The sequence below is a fragment of the Palaemon carinicauda genome, chromosome 23, assembly GCF_036898095.1.
Source record: "Palaemon carinicauda isolate YSFRI2023 chromosome 23, ASM3689809v2, whole genome shotgun sequence".
In the NCBI taxonomy this organism is placed as follows: domain Eukaryota; kingdom Metazoa; phylum Arthropoda; class Malacostraca; order Decapoda; family Palaemonidae; genus Palaemon; species Palaemon carinicauda.
Genome location: NC_090747.1, coordinates 56802725 through 56810224, shown reverse-complemented (window position 1 = coordinate 56810224; position 7500 = coordinate 56802725).

Here is a 7500-nt window from a genome sequence, read left to right as displayed (position 1 = left end):
AAGGCGGCTGCAATGGAACTGCGAATGCAGTGCCTTGCAGAATCACATGGGCCCCAGAAAAGCTCAATGTGAAAGACCTTCCTTTGTGCTCGGATGCTAACCCATGGAGGTATGCTGAGCACATGTCGATGACGACTGGAAAGATCGTCATCTCGGATATGCTGGGCTCAGTTCCCCTGGAGGGTGGAATTCTGGCCCAGCAAGGCACCATATCCGGACTGTTATGTCCGGCTGAGGAAGGAACCAGCTTCAAAGGAGGAGGCAGAGCCGAAGGAGGTCATAGTGATGACCATGCTAAGGCTCAAGCTCTACTTTCATCTTCGATGAAAGAGAGGGGCTTCTCTAACTCAAAGGTAGCTGCATTGAATAGGAAGCTCCCTTCCTTTGTGTCCTCGCCTACTAGAGCCTTCCCCCTTTTTACAGAAAGGGTTTCTGGCTGTACTAAAAGCAATCGAGGCCGGCAAGTCTTGCCCCTCCCTAGAGGAGTGTAAACCCTTGTCGCTGGCCCTGCCTATGGACCACAAAGATTGGAAGGACGTCCATCTTACGTTCTAAGTGGAAAGTTGGAGGCTGATATTGCCGGACGTCAGTTCGGCAAGGACCCCCCTAAGCTGTCTGACTTTCTTTTGCGAAGTGAGGTCGATACAAAAGAAAGACTGACTGCCTCAATGTCTCTTCAGACTACTCTCGAGACGATGGCAAGTGACCCCAAGGTCCATGAAATGTTCATGGTAGTGACCAAGCCTCATCTGGCCACAGTGACGAAGGACCTTTATGGCTTCGTCAAGGCAAGGAGAGCTTGTAGGGAGTTCGTGTTTACCTCGGCTACAGTGAGGCACGAGCTAAAGAAACTAATCTCCTCCAACATTTGGGGAAAAGACCTTTTTCCCTACCGACTTGGTCAAAGAAGTTTTTGATAAAGCCACCTTGGAGAATAGAAACCTTCTCCAGAAGTGGGACCTGGCTATCAAAAGAAAGTCTTCCCCGGATGAGGGTCCTCAACCAAAGAGGAAGACTATGAGGACTAGGCTACCGTCTCGGCCAGCCAAGCCTCTTAGACAGCAACAGCAACTGCAATTGCCATTGCCCCCAGTGCCCCAGATCGTGGCACAAACCCCGACCACCTTTCAGTGGGTACCCCAGGCCGTGTCGACACAGTCCACGGCATTCACCCCAGCGTTCGAAGGGCAGTCTACTTCCTTCCGAGCAAAGCCTAGAGGAGCAGCCAGAGGCTCGTCTAGACGCCCCTCAAGGGGAAAGGGATTCAGGGGTGGTCGTGGTCAGGAAGGCAAGACCTCAGGACGGCAGTCCAAGTGAGGTGATACCGGTAGGAGGGAGACTTCTGAAATTTCGGGATCGGTGGACCTTCGATCCCTGGGCCCACAGCCTACTCAAGAATGGATTGGGCGGGAGCTGGTACAGCACTCCACCCCCGTACCTTCGGTTTTTTCCAACACTCCACCCCCGTTATGGAGGAGTACGTTCAAGAACGGTTGGAGAAAAAGGGTGAAGCCCATCAATTTCTAAGGGAGGCTGTTTTGTGTTCCCAAGAAAGACTCGGAAAAGCTCAGAGTCATTCTGGACTTGTCGCCACTTAACAAGTTCATAGTGAATTGCAAATTCAAAATGCTAACACTGCAACACATAAGGACCTTACTGCCCAAGAGGGCATATTCCGTCTCTATAGACTTGTCAGATGCCTACTGGCACATTCCAATTAGCCATCGACTCTCCCCCTACCTAGGGTTCAGGCTACAGCGAAGACTATAGGCCTTCGGAGCCATGCCATTCGGGCTAAACATAGCCCCAAGGATTTTTACGAAGCTTGCGAGCGTAGCTCTCAAACAATTTCGCCTAAAGGGAATTCAGGTAGTAGCCTACCTGGACGACTGGTTGGTGTGGGCAGCATCCGAGACAGAATGCTTGCAAGCTTCCAGTCAGTGATCCTGTTCCTAGAGTACCTAGGCTTCAAGATCAACAGAAAAAGTCTCGACTTTCTCCATCTCAAAAGTTCCAGTGGCTAAGATCCACTGGGACCTTTTGTCACACCGTTTCTCCACCCCAGCGAAGAAAAGGAAGGAGATAGCGGGTTCTGTCAAGAGACTTCAAGATTCCGAAAGGATATCAAGACACGAGCAGGAGAGAGTACTGCGCTCTCTCCAGTTTGCTTCGGTGACAGACCCAGTGCTAAGAGCACAGCTAAAGGATGCAATCGGAGTTTGGAGAAGTTATGCATCAAACGCGTGAAGAGATCTGAGAAGACCAGCCGCTTCGGCTAAGTACTCTTCTCAGGCCTTGGTCCCAAGCCAGACATCTAAAGAAGTCAGGTTCTTCTTCAGCCACCTCCCCCGTCGGTGACGATTCACTCAGACGCCTCAAAGGAGGGATGGGGAGGTCACTCTCATCGGAAAAAAGTCCAGGGGACTTGGTCCAGGCTATTCAAGACCTTTCTCATAAAACTTTCTAGAAGCTAGGGCAGTGCTCCTTACCTTAAAGAAAGTCTCCCCGCATCATTCGTTCCACATAAAGTGGTAATAGACAGCGAGGTAGTTGTAAGATACTTGAATCGTCAAGGATCGAGGTCACCACCTCTCAACCAGGTGATGTTGGCCGTCTTCCGATTGGCGGAAAAGAAGAAGTGGTACCTGTCGGCAGTTCACCTTCAAGGAGTCCGCAATGTGACAGCGGACGCTCTATCCAGGTTCACACCGATAGAATCGGAATGGTCCTTAGACGCAGGATCATTCTCCTTCATTCTGAATCAGTCCCAGAACTGCAGATAGACCTCTTTGCGACGAAAGACAACAAGAAGTTGCCCCTGTACGTGCCCCGTACGAGGACCCCTTAGCGGAAGCAGTGGACGCGATGTCCCTCGACTGGAACAGATGGTCCAAGATTTATCTGTTCCCTCCTCACAACCTTCTGTTGAGGGTCCTCAACAAACTGAGATCCTTCAAAGGGTAGCGGCAATAGTGGCCCACAAGTGGCCGAACAGCGTGTGGTTCCTCCTGGCATTGGAACTGTAGCTGAAGTTTGTACCACTACCAGATCCAGTTCTGACCCAGCGAGTCCAGAAGTCAACTGTCTGCGCTTCATTACAGAAAACCCGGACCCTGCAGTTCATGATTTTCTCTCCCTAGCGGTGAGAAAGCGTTTCGGGATTTCGAAAGCCAGTATAGACTTCATTGAGGAATATAAATGCAAATCTACTAGAAGGCAATATGAGTCATCTTGGAGAAAATGGGTGGCCTTTTGTCAAGGCGAAGATTCCGCAGGAGATCTTGACAGACTTCTGCTTATCTTTTTTCCCCACCTCCATGGTCAAGGGTTGGCAGCGAACACGATTTCAGCGTGTAAGTCTGCTTTGACAAGACCCATTCTATATGCCTTCCAGGTCGACCTAGGTAACGAGATCTTTAATAAAGTCCCGAAAGCCTGTGCTAGGCTCAGACCTTCAGCACCTCCAAAGCCCATTTCATGGTCTTTAGACAAGTTCTTCATTTCGCTTCTCTGTTGAGCAATGAAGAATGTGCGTTAAAGGATTTGACACAAAAAGTTATTTTCCTAATTTGCACTCGCGTCCGGGGCCAGGGTTAGTGAAATTGTAGCCTCTCGAGAGAGGCAGGTCGTGTTCAGTTCCTGGATGGGGAAGAACTGAACCTGTTTCCGGATCCTACGTTTCTCGCCAAGAATGAGTTACCCACCAACAGGTGGGGTCCCTGGAGAATCTGCCCTCTGAAAGAAGATGCATCTCTATGTCCAGTAGAATGCCTAAAGGTCTATCTTCATAGAACTTCAGACTTCAAGGGTGGTCAACTATTCAGGGGAGAAACATCAGGCTCAAATTTATCTCTGAATCAACTCAGAGCAAAAATCACATATTTTATTCGCAGAGCGGATCCTGACAATACACCCGCAGGTCACGATCCGAGGAAAGTTGCCTCATTCTTAAATTTCTTTAATTGCATGGATTTTGAACATCTCCGTTCATACACTGGCTGGAAGTCTTCCAGAGTGTTCTTTCGCCACTATGCGAAGCAAGTAGAGGAACTAAAAGAGATCTGTGGTAGCAGTGGGTCGCGGTGTTAACCCTACTGTTTAACTCTGCGAGGAACAGTGGTCTTAATTGGGACGATTAATTCCAGGGTGAGTGTGTAGTTACATACTGTACTACAAACTAAGTGAGGGCACTGTGTTGCCCATCCAGACTGTTCCATTTCCGAAGGTGAACCTAGCATAAGTGCAGACATGTGTGCCGAGCGTTTCTAACGCTAATGTCATTGATTTGTAATACAGGCTTTTATGACTTTGATACCTCGGTATCTTAAAAGTGGCATCTAATGTTTTTCTTTCAGACAAACAAGCCCTGTTTACTATCATACTTATGCTTAAAGTTTTGGGTTATCCTCTTCTTATATATATATGTATAATTGTGGTTAACCTGTCTGTTTATTGTCTGTCAATAAGCTTGTTCTTGAGAACCTTGCGTCTCCTTCACCTGTGTCAATTTATTGGTATAATTGAGCATTCATTCTATGTACCTTATCTGGGATAATTCTAATAGAATTGTTCCTTTATGCAAGCTATGTTGCATTGGTTTTCCTCCTATGCGGATATAAAACCTTTGGCCAATACAAGTATTGTGCGGAAAACTGGTCGATATTTCATATTGACGCAGTGGTCCTTTACAAACTATGCTTTACTTAATATAGGGCGAGACCACTATATTAGCTTGCCTGGTATTCATACATAGATATATGTACTCTTCGAGACTTTCCAGAGTCTAGTAGGACTCTTCCCTGTAGGGGGCAGGAAGCTCTAACATAGTTTATAGTTAGTTGAAAAGATGTATAACGGTAACATCTTAGGTCTCTAGGTCTAGTCGACCGGGAATAAATATCTCCGGGGAGTACGGCACGTTCTGAGAATCCACAGATACAGTAATGCTCTGGTACACTTCCATCAGGACGACATGGCTTGAGCCCAAAAAACGGATTTTGAGCGAAGCGAAAAATCTATTTTTGGGTGAGATAGCCATGTCGTCCTGATGGACCCGCCCTTGCCTTTCTAAGAAAGGGCTGTAGGACCCCTCCCTACATACAGTATCTGTAGCACCTCGTGTACGCTACAAGGAATACAGATGGCGCCAGGATTGGCGCCAGGCACGCATACGAATCGGGGGATAGGGAAGCCTTGGGAGCGGCTCCCCTTTTTCTTTCCCGAATTCGTATCTCGTCAATCTCCCTCCTACGAGACGAATCTCTGTTCAGGTCGTAGATTGCCATGTGACGTGTCTAGAATACGTCCTCTGATATGTCGCGATATCCCTTTCACGAGGGATACTCGCTCCAGGAGTTAGAATTCTGGTACCTTAAGGTAAATTCTCTGGGAATATCGCCGTAGTTGTAATATACCCTAGGAAGCTACCCTATAGGAACTTCCATCAGGACGACATGGCTATCTCACCCAAAAATAGATTTTTCGCTTCGCTCAAAATCCGTTATATATATGTATATATATATATATATATATATATATATATATATATAGTTTATATATATATATATATATATATATTTATATATGCATATATATACATATATATATATATATATATATATATATATATATATATATATATATATATATATACACACACACATATATATATATATATATATATATATATATATATATATATATATATATATATATATATACATATATATATATATATATATATATATATATATATATATATATATATATATATATATATATATATATATATATAGATAGATAGATATAGATATTTGCTAATTCCAGTTAATTATAGAACCTTAACTTAATAGTCCGATAAAAGCAATTAAGAAAGATGGGCAGCATAAGGCAGAATTATTCCCATTTCAAAATAAAAAAGTTATACATCTTTTAAGTGACATTTTTTTCTAATAAGCCATTATTAGACTCATTAGATGAAATGAAGTAGACTTAAATGAAATAACAAAATACAATTAATAGATTATGTTTTTGAGTATAATTATTTTCGTAATGATAGCTTTATTTTAATCAAATAACATATATGATTTTCCATTTTTGAAGAAAGAATCCTAAAAAAAACTAATAAATTTATATATACATTATGTTCACATACTTCATATTCGCAGAGTACGGTTGCGTTCACTCAGACGCCTCGGGGTCAGCAGATGAAGGCAGAAACTGGCTGGATCCTAAATGCATTGATTTCAATGAGGCTGATCTGCCCAAAGTCTTCAGCTCTCTTTGTGAACGGCGCTACTGGAATAATCGTATTATAACTCGAAGCCACAACCTTCTTGCTTCCTGAGGAATGGCCTTATGTGTGGATTTGGTTGGTATGATATGAAATTCTTAATGTATGAATTTCTATGATTATTATTGATTTGAATAACCTCATCCTCATCTCCTCCTACGCCTATTGACGCAAAGGGCCTCGGTTAGATTTAACCAGTCGTCTCTATTTTGAACTTTCAATTCAATACTTCTCCATTCATCTACTCCTACTTCGCGCTTCATAGTCCTCAGCCACGTATGCCTGGGTCTTTAAACTCTTCTAGTGCCTTGTGGAGCCCTATTGACAGTTTAGTGAACTAATTTCTCTTGGGGATTGCGAAGAGCATCCCCAAACCATCTCCATCTACCCCTCATCATGTTCATCTTGATGAAAAATTCTACACTTCATGGAAAATGATAAGTTCCAAAAATGGAGTTATGGAATCCTATGATGATCTTAAAATGTAGGTATCTAAAAAAGGTCCAAAAATGAAGTTATGGAATTCTCCGAGGATCTTAGAATGTAGGTATCTAAAAAAGTCCCAAAATGGAGTTTTGGAATCCTCTGAGGATCTTAAAATGTAGTTATCTAAAAATGTTCAAAAAATGGAGTTCTGCAATCCTCTAAAGGACCGTAGAATATAGGAATCTAAAAAAATTCCAAAAATGGAGTTGTGAAATCCTCTGAGGATCTTAGAATATAAGTATGAAAAAAGTTCCAAAAATGGAGTTGTGGAATCCTCTGAGGATCTTAGAATGTAGGTATCTAAAAATGTTCTAAAAATTGAGTTATGGAATCCTCTGAGGATCTTAGAATGTAGGTCTCTAAAAACAAATCCAAATTTGGAGTTATGAAATCCTCTGAGGATCTTAGAATGTAGGTATATAAAATGATAGGTATCCTAATAGGGAAAAAATTAAATTACAAAAAATGGTGTTATACAATCCAGTGAGGGTCTAAAATATTAGGTATCCTTATAGGAACCCTGGTCGTTACAGCTGTGCAAATTCGGAGTTTTCGGTTACAGTAAAGTGACCCAAACTGAATATACATTGAAAGAAAAAGTGATGCAAATTGAATTTGGACTGAACAAAAGGTGATGAATGCAATGATTTCGAGGGAGATCTGGAAAAATCGTCTGTTATAAGTGACGTTGAAGGAAACATATCGACATTATTACGTGTTGT